This window comes from Mauremys reevesii, linkage group 14 (assembly GCF_016161935.1).
Source record: "Mauremys reevesii isolate NIE-2019 linkage group 14, ASM1616193v1, whole genome shotgun sequence".
Taxonomy (NCBI): Eukaryota; Metazoa; Chordata; order Testudines; family Geoemydidae; genus Mauremys; species Mauremys reevesii.
This window is the reverse complement of record NC_052636.1, coordinates 102,818-116,062: the sequence shown is the minus strand read 5'-3', so window position 1 is coordinate 116,062 and position 13,245 is coordinate 102,818. Positions and strand designations below refer to the sequence as shown.

At 49.9% G+C, this 13,245-nt stretch overlaps 1 non-coding gene across 1 annotated transcript; it reads right to left on the bottom strand.

Annotated features, from left to right (window-relative positions):
* Nucleotides 1-9,894: 9,894 nt before the first annotated feature.
* TRNAG-UCC lies at nt 9,895-9,966 on the bottom strand. Its single transcript has one exon. It is a non-coding gene; the product is annotated as a tRNA-Gly (tRNA).
* Nucleotides 9,967-13,245: the final 3,279 nt, after the last annotated feature.

Sequence of the window (13,245 nt, the reverse complement as noted above, 5' to 3'; positions counted from 1 at the left end):
CCACCAGCGTGAACGGCAGTAGCGGAGTCGACGGGGCGATTCACGTAGCTGAAGTTGTGTATCTTAGATCGATTTCCCCCCCCCCTCAGTGTAGACCAGCCCTCTGAAAGCATGTAAAAAATCCAAACACTGGAGGACAGGATTTGGGTCCAGAGCGACCTAGACAAACTGGAGGATTGGGCCAAAAGAAATCTGAGGAGGTTCAACAAGGAGAAGTGCAGAGTCCTGCACTTAGGACGGAAGAATCCTATGCACTGCCACAGGCTGGGGACTGACTGAGTGAGGGGAGATTTGATAGCAGCCTTCAACTACGTGAAAGAGCAGCATTGTGGGCTTTCTCCTAGCCACTTTTGCTGGGCGGGGCAGGCAGCCTGGAGGCCTTTCTAGAAGAGCATTGGGAACTGAGTTAGAAAAACCAATGTGAAAACCAGAACCTCAGGTTTAGACTCATTTATTTATAATATTAAATCTTCAATTCTAGTGTCATAGTCAATACAATTGCTTCAGCCTGATAGTTGCCCAAAGGGAAACTTAACGTCTCTCCAAGGGGAGTGGAGAGAAAGCACTTTTCAGAGTCCAAGAGAGACAAGGCGGGTGAGGGTAAGAGCTTGCAGAGGACCAACCTCTGTTGGTGAAAGAGACAAGCTGTGGAGCTAACCCCACACCCTTCTTCAGTTCTGTGTAGCCTGGAAGGTCGTCTCTTCCATAACCAGCAGTTAGAACATAAGAACAGCCACACTGAGTCAGACCAGTTCATCTAGCCCACTCTCCCGAAAGTGGCCAATGCCCAGGGGACCCCTGGAACCAACATGGATACAAAACCACCACAAACAAGGTTAAAAGTCAATGCACATGGAGAAGGATCTTGTGTTTCATTCCTTATGTCCTAGTCCCATCATGTGGCCATTTCCTTTTCTTCCTTTCTGTTAAAAGCTTTGGTGTTTTGCACAGAAACATTATTTCCCCAGGAGAGACCCAGGAGTGGGGGCTGCATTCCTGTACAAAACAGTCACTGGAAGGGGGCAGACAAAGGCCTTTAGGACCAGGCGTCCGTCACTGTCAAAAAATCATCTCCCTCCTGCAGGTCACTGGCAGCCTGAATTTGTTCCTTATCCTCCCAGAGTCTGGGGGCTGGAATCAGCACTACCCAGCCCCTCCGTATGTAGCAGGAACAAACACAAACCTGGTCTTTAAAACAAGCTGTCCCCTTCCTTCTCAGGGAAGATTTTTCTGTGATTGAAGTTGAGCTTCAGTTCCCCTCTCCTAGGGGTGGGGCTGGTGTGGGGCCAGCTCCCAGTGAGATCTGTTTTCACCTTTGCTCCCTTTCAGTCACTCTGGGATCCTAACTCTGCTCTCAGCTGTCAGGCAGCTTCCAGCCCATCCACCCTACTTGCTAACTCTGTGGGTATGTCTCACTCCCTCTGCCAGCACACACAGAGCCTGCAGGAAAGCTACTCCTGCCAGCTGCATTGGTGGTATAGTGGTGTGTGTAGGTGCTTTGCAAGCAGTTGATCTGGGTTTGATTCCCAACCAATGCAATAATGGCTTTTCTCTTTTGTTGTTTCCTCATCTGGAAGTGGTTTAATTTCAGTCACATTGTGTTACAATCACATTATCTATAGAATGAGACAATAAATGTGTCGAAGTCCAGCAGGTCATACAGGATGGAGGCACACAAGGGGCTGGAATATGTCATCTGAGAAAGACAGAACCCCTGGAAACCTGCATCTCCCATCCCCTGGCCTTGCGTGTTATGATTCCAGCTGCGTGAGCTGTTTGTAGGATGTTCCTGCATGTTGGGAAATGAAGTTTTGAGTCAGTTTTGCTCCTGCAGATTCCTTTGCTGTTACAATTATAATGACATGAACAAAAGGGAGGCAAAATAAACATAACCCCCAAGTTGCAATACAGGTGGGGAAGGGGAAGATCACGGTTAAGCCAAACACGTCAAAATAAAAATTAATACAAAAAAGTGGAGGGGGGAAGAGATCAGGTATGTGGAGATCCCCTTGATATTTGAACTCAAATTGTTAGAATCAAAGTTCAGACTTGACACTGGAAAACCTGCAACTACCTGTCTCTGTGAACACCTGTGATGAGCAAGATGGAGTTGGGACACCTGTTCTGCTTCAATCATTTATTGTCTCTCTGTTCTCTCCTTCTTCTCCCCCCAATTCCTCGTCTCCAATGTCTCTGCCTCTCTCCTCTTGCTCCCTCTCCCCTTCCCTTTACAGGAACTCACAGTCTACAGCATTTAGGACAAGCCAGAGCTCCCATGTTCTGCACATGAGCCTGTGTCAGAGGACGTGTGACCCAGGTCAGAACCAGTCACCAGATCAATATGACCCTTTATGGGCGACTTCTCTGCCTGCTCGGCAATTTACATCTCCCCCCGCCCGCAAACAGGGTGGGGTACAGCTCTGACAGAGGCCTAACAGGAGAAATTTCAGCTCAAAGACAAATTTGTGTGAAATGCTGAGAAGTGAAGAGCCCCCTTCCCTTCCCCACAAATCCCCAGAACTCTAGTGTCACCCCCATGGCACCAGCACAGGGAACCCAGTGAGATGGGGTTACAGAATACAAGGAGGGAGGCAGCAGGGGAGAGAGGTGACAGGGAGTCTCTCTCTTTCCTTCTCTCTTCACTTTCTGTTCTTCTCTTTCCTTCCAGGAACTGCAGTCACAGCAGGGAGGGGTTTGTCTCTTTATTAGGGATCCCTCTGTGTCACAGAGGCTGCAAAAGTCATAGATTCTGTGGCTTCTGCAGTGGCCACTGTGGCTGACTCCGTGGCTGCCCCAGCAGCTGGCCTGGGGGCAGCCTGAGCAGTGCTTCCAAGGGTGCAGGAGCAGCCACAGCTCAGTGGCTCCTGGCACCTGTCCCGAGGTGGCCGGAGCAGGGCTGGCCTCTGGGGCTCCCCTCACCTGGCAGCCTCTGAAGTGGCAGTGGGTCCCTGGGGCTTCTCCCCCAGCACATGGTGCCACGGGCCCCCTGGACTCCCTGCGCCCACAGCTGGTGCCACGGACCCCCCTGGGCCTCCCTCCCCAAGATTCAATGAGGGGTATTTATGGTATAAGTCATGGCCGGGTCATGGGCAATGAGCTTTTGGGTTTTGCCCGTGATCTGTCCATGACATTTACTAAAAATGCCTGCGATTAAATCTTCGCCTTCCTCATTATCGATCAAATAAATCGAAACGCCTCCACCTGCAAGTGGATTTAGCCCAGGAACCTCAGAGTCAGCAACTGTTACGCCCCCACTGAGCTCTCTGGTCAGGTGTCCTAGCGCTGGAAGCCTCCTGTTTAGATCCTAAAATAGCGTTTTTGCACCAGGGGGGCTGAAATTTTGGACCGGACATTGTAGCTCCACCGTTATTTTACTGAATTGCTTCAAAACAGCAAGTCAAGAAAAGCAGCAAAGAATCCTGTGGCACCTTATAGACTAACAGACGTTTTGCAGCATGAACTTTCGTGGGTGTATACCCCCATATTCAGATGCACCACATGCATCTGAAGAAGTGGGGATTCACCACAACTCATGCTGCAAAACGTCTGTAAGTCTATAAGGTGCCACAGGATTCTTTGCTGCTTTTACAGAACCAGACTAACACGGCTACCCCTCTGATACAAGTCAAGAAAGTCTCTTAAGTGCCAGGCTCTCTGCCATGGAAACAGCTGCCCCTGCTCTGCAGGAGTCTGTGCGTTCCACCCAGCAACGTACACACCTGCTCCGCACTGAAGGGGGGTCAGACAGTGACAGGGTTGGTAACACAAATACTTCAGACTATTAACTCCAGGTCCCTTCCTTTCTTTAACCCAGGATGTGCCAGTCACCTGGTAACCATGGTGTTATCTTCACCTTAAAATACCTCTCAGTACATTTTCAGCAACCCTCCACCCCCTGCCCTCCCTGCAGCCAGCCTCTGTCTCCAGCCAGCCCCGCACGCCCCGGCTCCAGCCAACCCCTGCTGCATCCCCCTGCCCTGCCTCCAGCCAGCCCCGCACCCCCTGCCCCTGACACGGCATCAGTGAGACTGATACTGGAATACTGCCTTCAGTTTTGGTGTCCTTGTTTGAAAAAGATGTTGTGAAATTGGAGCTGGGGCAGCAAAGAGCCACCAAATGTTCTGAGGGCTGGAGAAAAATGCCTTCTAGTGAGCTATTGAAAGAGCTCAACCTGCTTAGCTTATCAAAAGAAGATTGAAAGGTGACTTCATTGAAGTCTTGAAGTGCCTTAATGGAGAGAAAATACTGGGTATTAAAGGACTCTTTAAAATAGCAGAGAAAGGAATAACAAGACCCAATGGCTGGAAGGTGAAAAGAGACAAATTCATATTACAACTAAGGCACAAATATTCAACAGTCAAGATGATTCACCACAGGAACAAGCTACCAAGGAAAGTGGTGGATTCTCCATCTCCTGATGTCATTTCATGAAGACTAGATGCCTTTCTGGAATGTGTTTGCCCCCAAAATAGCTCTTGTGTCATACAGGAGGCCTGTGATATGCAGGGGGTCAGATTAGATGCTCTAATGGTCTCTTCTGGCCATAAAGTCGACTCATTTCTGAAAATCTGAGTGTAGCATTGGGAGCAGCGTCTGATGTTTCCCTGTCTAGCCGGCTTGCTGCCTAGAACGAACGCTCCTTGAGTGGGGTGATCCACAGGGAGTAGCTCAAACCTCCAAAGTGCCTGGCCAGGGGCAGGACATTAGCCCAGCAAGGGAGGGGTGTGGCAGTGACATCACAAAGGCCTTTTGCAGGCCCTCAGACTATTGGTCAAATGTGGTGGGGAGGTGGTGACCTCACAGAGAGATGCTGACATCAGCCAGGCAGGACCGGGGCGAGGGGCCAGGGAGACCTCAGAGACCCCTGTGGCTTTGCTCCAACAAGTCTCCTTCTCCAGGTCTCTCTCTGAGGACTGAGAGAGTATTCGGGTTCACGGACGTGAGCGCCAGGAGGAACCTCTTTTGAGGTTTCTCCTTCCCCTTTTGTGATTTTACTAGAAAACAGCCGTCCCTGTTTAGAAGGTAAGAGCCTCCTGGAGGTTTGAAACCTGTTCAGTCTGATGCATCTGGTGACAGGTCACTTCCCTTCTCTATACCTCAGGCTCCTCCCCATCTGTCCAATGGGAACAGGGACAGTTCTCAAACTCTGGGCAGTCATGAGCCTGAGTGAGATAAGGGGCGATAAAGCCCTCTGTGAAGGAGAAAGGGGAGTTTCACGGTGTTTAACTCCAAGGAAATCTAAAGTTTGCTAAAATGTCTAGTCTGCGGAAACAAGAAATGGTCGGGGCCAAACTTTTTAACCACTGCCTTTTCTAAAGCCCATTCAGGGGTGTGAGTCTCTGTCTTTTAGGTACCTGGGGTTCTTTGCCAGCAGGAGAGAAGAGGTTCCTGCCTCCATTTTTGTGGCCTTAACAAACCAGGTGTTGTGCCCCAGTTCTCATCTGAGATCCCTGAAAAAGAACATCTTCCCATCCATGAACAAGACAGGACCTATCTTTCAAAGGGGAACAAAGAGACCCCTGGGACTTACAGACTAGCTAGCCTCACTTCCATAGCTGGAGAGATACTGCAATACATTCTTAAACAGTTTGTCAGCAGCACCTACAGGAGAATTTGGTTCTTAGGACAAGTGAGCATGGATTTGTCAAGAACAAATCATCCCAAACCCAGCCTCTTTCCTTCTTTGGCAGGGTTCTGGGCCTAGTGGAGGTGGGTAAACAGTAGATGGGATCTATCTTGGGGTCACTAAGGCTTTTGACACAGTCCCGCAGGACATTCTCACAAGCAAACAAGGGAAATGAGGTCTAGATTCAATCAGTGTCACGAGGGTGCAGAGCTGGTTGAAAGCCCAGACTCCAAGGGCCCTTCTCCATGGTTGGCTGCCCAACAGAGAGGGGGCACTTCGTGGGTCCGGCAGGGATCAGTCCGGGGTCCAGTACTATTCAATAGTTTCATGAATGATTTGGAAAATGGAGTGGAGAGCATGCTTCTAAAATGTGCAAATGACACCAAGCACTTTGGAGCTCAGGACTGGAATTCAAAACGCCCTTAACGAATTGGAGACTTGGTCTTCTTGAGCCAAACCCCATGGCTGGGCCCCTCTCTCTAGACTGGGCTGAAGTGAAACCCCAGAGCCAGACACTCCTCCTCCTGGGCAGTGCGCTCTGACCTTGAATGGTCAGATGCTGCTTAGCGCTGTCAGAGCAACTTTGGCTGGGGGATTCTCCCAGCACTTTCCAATAGCGGGAAGGTACGAAATCCCCATTTGCCTGCTGGGGACGGAGCCCTAGAGGGGAGCAACTTGCCCAAAGTCCCACCGGAAAAGGAAAACAACCAGCAGTGGAACCAATAGGGGTGTCAGGATCTTGGAGGCGCTGTCACCCCCACACTAGGGCGGTGTTATGCACCCCCTGCGGCTGGCCGAGTTTCTCCGTCTCTTGGCAATAAGACAGCCTAGAACCCCAACCAGGGTTATTCTATCTGCTACCCAAGATCCATAAACCTGGAAATCCTGGATGCCCCATCATCTCAGGCATTGGCACCCTGACAGCAGGATTGTCTGGCTATGTAGACGCTCCATCATCATTCCACACAAAGATGGACTACAAGCCGTCAGGAACAGTATCCCCAATAATGTCACAGCTGAACTTTGTGACTTTGTCCTCACCCATAACTATTTCACATTTGGGGACAATGTGTACCTTCAAGTCAGCGGCACTGCTATGGGTACTCACATGGCCCCACAGTATGCCAACATTTTTATGGCTGACTTAGAACAACGCTTCCTCAGCTCTCGTTCCCTAATGCCCCTACTCTACTTGTGCTACACTGATGACATCTTCATCATCTGGTCCCATGGAAAAGAAAACCCTTGAGGAATTCCACCATGATTTCAACAATTTCCATCCCACCTACAACCTCTCCCTGGACCAATCCACACAAGAGATCCACTTCCTGGACACTACTGTGCTAATCGATGGTCACATAAACACCACCCTATACCGGAAACATACTGAACGCTGTACTTACCTACATCTCCAGCTTTCACCCAGACCACATCACACAATCCATTGTCTACAGCCAAGCTCTAAGATACAACCGCATTTGCTCCAACCCCTCAGACAGAGACAAACACCTACAAGATCTCTATCGAGCGTTCTTACAACTACAGTACCCACCTGCTGAAGTGAAGAAGCAGATTGACAGAGCCAGAAGAGTACCCAGAAGTCACCTACTACAGGACAGGCCCAACAAAGAAAGTAACAGGACCCCACTAGCCGTCACCTTCAGCCCCCAACTAAAACCTCTCCAGTGCATCATCAAGGATCTACAACCCATCCTGAAGGACAATCCCTCACGCTCACAGATCTTGGGAGCCAGGTCAGTCCTTGCTTACTGACAGCCACCCAACCTGAAGCAAATACTTACCAGCAACCACACAACAAAAACACTAACCCAGGAACCTATCCTTGCAACAAAGCCCATTGCCAACTCTATCCCCATATCTGTTCAGGGGACACCATCATAGGACCTAATCACATCAGCCATGCCATCAGGGGCTCATTCACCTGCATATCTACCAATGTGATATGTGCCAGCAATGCCCCTCTGCTATGTACATTGGCCAAACCAGAGAGTCTCTACATAAAAGAATAAATGGACACAAATCAGACATCAAGAATTATAACATTCAAACACAGCCAGAGAACACTTCAATCTCCCTGGTCACTCGATTACAGACCTAAAAGTCGCAATATTACAACAAAAAACCTTCAACAACAGACTCCCACGAGAGATGCTGAATTGGAATTAATTTGCAAACTGGACACCATTAAATTAGGCTTGAATAAAGACTGGGAATGGGTGGGTCATTACACAAAGTAAAACTATTTCCCCATGTTTATTTGTCCCCCTACTGTTACTCACACCTTCTTGTCAACTGTTGGAAATGGGCCATCCTGATTATCACTACAAGTTTTTTTCTCCTGCTGATAATAGCTCACCTTAACTGCTCACTCTCATTATAGTGTGGATGGCAACACCCATTTTTTTCATGTTCTCTGTGTATATATATATCTTCCTGCTGTATTTTCCACTGTATGCATCTGATTAAGTGGATTTTAGCCCATGAAAGCTTATGCTCAAATAAGTTTGTTAGTCTCTAAGGTGCCACAAGTACCCTTATTTTTGCAGATAAATTAATGGAGGTGAAGTCCATTAATGACTATTAGGCAGCCTGGGTAAGGAATGGTATCCCTAGCCTCTGTTTGTCAGAGGGTGGAGATGGATGGCAGGAGAGAGATCACTTGATCATTACCTGTTAGGTTCAGTCCCTCTGGGGCACCTGGCATTGGCCACTGTTGACTGATAGGATATGAGGTTGGATGGACCTTTGGTCTGACCCAGTCTGGCCATTCTTCTGTTCTTATGAAGGGAAGGGCAGAGCCTTGTAACAGAGTTTCTGTAGTGTAGTGGTTATCATATTTGCCTAACGCAAAGGTCCATGGTTAATAAACATGGTAGCTTAATTTTTACCAGCTCCTATTGGCCTGACCATGCTGATTTAGGAGCAGCAGTGATTTCTATGCTCAATAGGTCTGTTATACTTCTCCAATTCCCATTTTTGTCTCCTCTGCCTCTCTGAATGCCTGTGAAGTGGCTTTCTCTCCCTCCCCTCCCCTCCTGCCATGCTTGTGGGATGAAGGGGCTGGTTGAACAGCTGGAAGATCAGAAGAGCTGCTAGATAGACAAGGTGTCTGGGACTCTCATTAGGCAGCGATCACACACCTAGAGCATGGACACTGGCTGAGGTGGAGTGTGACCCACCAGATGCAGCCAAGTCATCTCCAGTCGCAGGCCATGAGGAGCAGGTCCTTAAAACGGGAAGGGGCCCTGTGCTCAGGAGTCACTCACAAGCTTGTACCTCCAGTGAACGCCCTTCGCCCCGACCGTCTGGCCAGTGGTTCGCTGCGTTGCAGTTCATTGTGCCTCAGGAAGACTTACCTTCATCGCACCGTCCATCGCGGTGCTGGGAGACACTTACCTGGCAGAATCCTATGCCTGCCTCTTGTCTTCCTAGGGGTGGCTACTTGCAGCCCAGGAGAAGAAGGATGGTTCTGGTGAAAGGACGACAAGCAAAGCACTGGGAGGAAATTTGGGTGTGGGCTCTGCGCTGGGGGTGGGTGGGTGGTGCAGCTCCCAAAGTGACCGGTACACACAACCCTCTGGCAGCAGCTCCTAGATGAGTGGGGCCAGGGGATCTCCATGTGCTGCTGTCTGCAGGCGCTGCCCCCAGAGCTCCCATTGGCTACAGTTCCTGGCCAATGGGAGCTGCAGAGTTGGTGCTCGGGGCAGGGGCAGCACGTGGAGACACTCCCCCCACCCCAGGGGATGCTGGGACATGCCAGCCACTTCTGGGAGCGGCACGGAGGGGCGGATGTAGAGTGGGCAGGGAGCCACCTTAGTGCTGCTGGCACATCTCTGCACACCCGTTGTGGGGGGAGGGGAGCAGAGGGCCTCCATGTGCTGCCTGGGGTAGGGGCAGTGCACAGAGCTGCCTCCCCTCCCGGGTCTATTCCAGGAGTGGGTGGGTGGGGTCTTTTGGCCTGCAAGGTGCAGCAGGTCAGACTAGATGATCACACTGGTCCCTTCTGACCTTAAAGGCTCTGAGTCTAAACGGGAGAGGGAAGTAAAGGAATTTAAAAAAAAATAAACCAAGCATTGTAATACCAAGATGACTCCAACTGCTTATTATATAGTCCCACCCCTTTCTTTCTCCACTGGGTGTTTAATGACCTGTTGGGATTTGGGACACTGATTCTTTTATTCCATTGATAAACTGAAACAATATGAGTGAAATTAAACCAATTCCCAGTGGAGGAATCATCATATCATTGCATTGGCTGGGAATCGAACCCAGGTCAACTGCTTGGAAGGCAGCTATGCTCACCACTATACCACCAATGCATCTGGTGAAATGCTCTGATTTTTCACACTTGGTGTCTGGTCACCTTACTTCTCAGCATGAGGCAAATGTCTCTGTGGTCTCTGCCATTCATCGTGGGGAGTTTCCCCACTGATAACAGTTCTTGCTGGGTCAGGGAGGGGAGAGAGAAGAGGTGTTTATTCTGTTTCATTCCTCTCCATTTTCTGTTCCTCCCCGTCCCTTCCAGGGTCCTCCCTTCCATTTCAGACTGTGCAGTGACACCCTCCCTGCACCCAGGACTCTCGAGCCTCTGGAGCAGCACGATCCCATGAGATCCTCAGTGACCAAGGGTCTTTTCCAACTTCCAGGAGACCCAGCTTGAGTCTAAAGGAAGCTCTGTTCCTTCCTGGGGATCCTCTCTCCCTTCCTGGAGATCAAGATCATGAAGCCTCTGCCTTGCCTCCTGGGTCTGAATTAATGTCCCATTTCCCACTATGTGCTCGAAAGAAACAAATGTTTCTAACCCAGGTGTGCGGAGTTAATTCAGCTGGAATCCTTCACTCACATTCCTTAGGAGATACAGACTCTCTGTGACACAGACTGACTGGGGTTCATCTCTGCATGTCCCCAATGGGGAAGGAAAGACACTGAGGGGGGAAGGAAGAAGATGGACAGAAGGAGTCAAATGGGGCTAGACCAGAATAGGACATTTTCTGCCTGTTAAAATGTACTAGACTCTAATTGCTTAAAACAAAACAAAAACCCACCAGCTTTTCACAGAGCAGCCAAAGCGGTGAAGCACAGACACACATAACCACCTACAGCCCAAGTTTGTCTAAGAAGCACCTATAGTGGCTCATGCAGGGGAAAATACAGCTGTGGGTGTGAGTTCAGGCCTCACCCAGAGCACTGGTTTTCATTAGCCACGGAGCTTCCCCCACTTGCTTTGCCCAATTCACATGGAAAGTGCCATAGGAGGGTGATGAGAATAAATTCTAAACTCTGAAATGCTGAGGTTGGCCCAGAGATTGGGATAAGGGGTTTGAAGAGAAAAAGCTCTAAGAGTATAAAACCAGACAGTCTCCAGGGGCAGGTCCGGTACAACGCCTCAACAGGGAGCCATTTGGGGGGGTTCACTCCCTCTGTTCAATGTCCTGAGAGGTATTTGAAGATGAAGATAACGCCATGGCTAACAGGTGACTGGCATGTCCTGGGTTAAAGAAAGGGACCTGGGTTAATAGTCTGAAGATTTGCGTTACCGTCACTGTCTGACCCCCCTTCAGTGCGGAGCAGGTGTGTACGTTGCTGGGTGGAACGCACAGACTCCTGCAGAGCAGGGGCAGCTGTTTCCATGGCAGAGAGCCTGGCACTTAGGAGACTTTCTACACTTGCTGTTTTGAAGCAATTCAGTAAAATAACAGTGGAGCTACAATGGCTGGTCCAAAATTTCAGCTGCCCCTGGTGCAAAAACGCTATTTTAGGATCTACATCGGAGGCTCCTGGCACTAGGACACCTGACCAGAGAGCTCAGTGGGGGCGTAACAGCTGCTGACTCTGAGGGTCCCGGGCTAAATCCACTTGCAGGGGGAAGTGTTTTGATTTATTTGATGGATAATGAGCACCAGCTACCAGGGGAGAAGCCCTGAGAGTCGCTGCCACTCCAGCTGCTGCTAGGGCAGGGGGGAGCCCCAGGGGGCCACCCCAGAAGTGCTGCCAGAGGCCACCAAGCTGTGGCTGCTCCTGCTGCCCTCGGGACCACTGGTCAAGTGGTCCCCAGGGCCAGCCGCATTGGCCGCTGCTTGGGCGGTCCCTGGAGCCAGTTGATTGAGTGGCCCTGGAGTCAGCCACTGTGCCCACTGCAGAAGTCACAGAGGTTGCAGGAAATCACAGAATCCGTCACTTCCACCACCTCCGTGATAGACATGGAGACAAACCCCTCCCTGCTGTGACTGCAGTTCCTGGAAGGAAAGAGAAGAACAGAAAGTGACGAGAGAAGAAAAAAGAGAGATTCCCTGTCACCTCTCTCCCTGCTGCCTCCCTCCTTGTATTCTGTAACCCCATTTCACTGGGTTCCCGGTGCTGGTGCCATGGGGGTGACACTAGAGTTCTGAGGATTTGGGGGGCTCTTCATTTCTCAACAATTCACACAAATTTGTCTTTGGGCTGAAATTTCTCCTGTTAGGACTCTGTCAGAGCTGTACCCCACCCTGTTTGTGGGTGGTGGAGGGAAGAGGGGAGATGTAAATTGCAGAGCAGGCAGAGAAGTCGCTCATAAAGGGTCATATTGATCCGGTGACTGGTTCTGACCTGGGTCACACGTCCTCTGACACAGGCTCATGTGCAGAACATGGGAGCTCTGGCTTGTCCTAAATGCTGTAGACTGTGAGTTCCTGGGAAAGGGCAGGGGAGAGGGAGCAAGAGGAGAAAGGCAGAGACATTGGAGATGAGGAATTGCGGGGAGAAGAAGGAGAGAACAGAGAGACAATAAATGATTGAAGCAGAACAGGTGTCCCAACTCCATCTTGCTCATCACAGGTGTTCAGAAAGACAGGTAGTTTTCCAGTGTCAAGTCTGAACTTTGATTCTAACAATGTGCATTGAAATATCAAGGGGATCTCCACATACCTGATCTCTTCCCCCCTCCCCTTTTTTAGTATTAACTTTTATTTTGATGTGTTTGGCTTAACCGTGATCGTCTCTTTCCCCACCTGTATTGCAATTTGGGGGTTATGTTTATTTTGCCTCCCTGTTGTTCATGTCATTATAATTATAACAGCAAAGGAAACTGCAGGAGCAAAAACTGACTCAAAACTTCCGGCATGATGGGGACATGCCGGAACATCATACAAACAGCTCACGGAGCTGGAATCATAACACGCAAGCCCAGGGGATGGGAGATGCAGGTTTCCAAGTTTTCTGTCTTTCTCAGATGACACATTCCAGCCCCTTGTGTGCCTCCAGCCTGTATGACCTGCTGGACTTCGACACATTTATTGTTTCATTCTATAGATAATGTGATTGTAACACAATGTGACTGAAATTAAACCACTTCCAGATGAGGAAACAACAGAAGAGAAAAGCCATTATTGCATTGGCTGGGAATCAAACCCAGATGAATTGTTTGGAAGACACCTACGCACACCACTATACCACCAATGCAGCTGGCAGGAGTAGCTTTCCTGCAAGCTGTGTGTGCTGGCAAAGGGGGTGACACATGACCCGGAGTTAGTGAGCAGGGTGGATGGGCTGGAAGCTGCCTGACAGCTGGGAGCAGAGTTAGGATCCCAGAGTCACTGAAAGGGGGCAAAGGTGAAAACAGA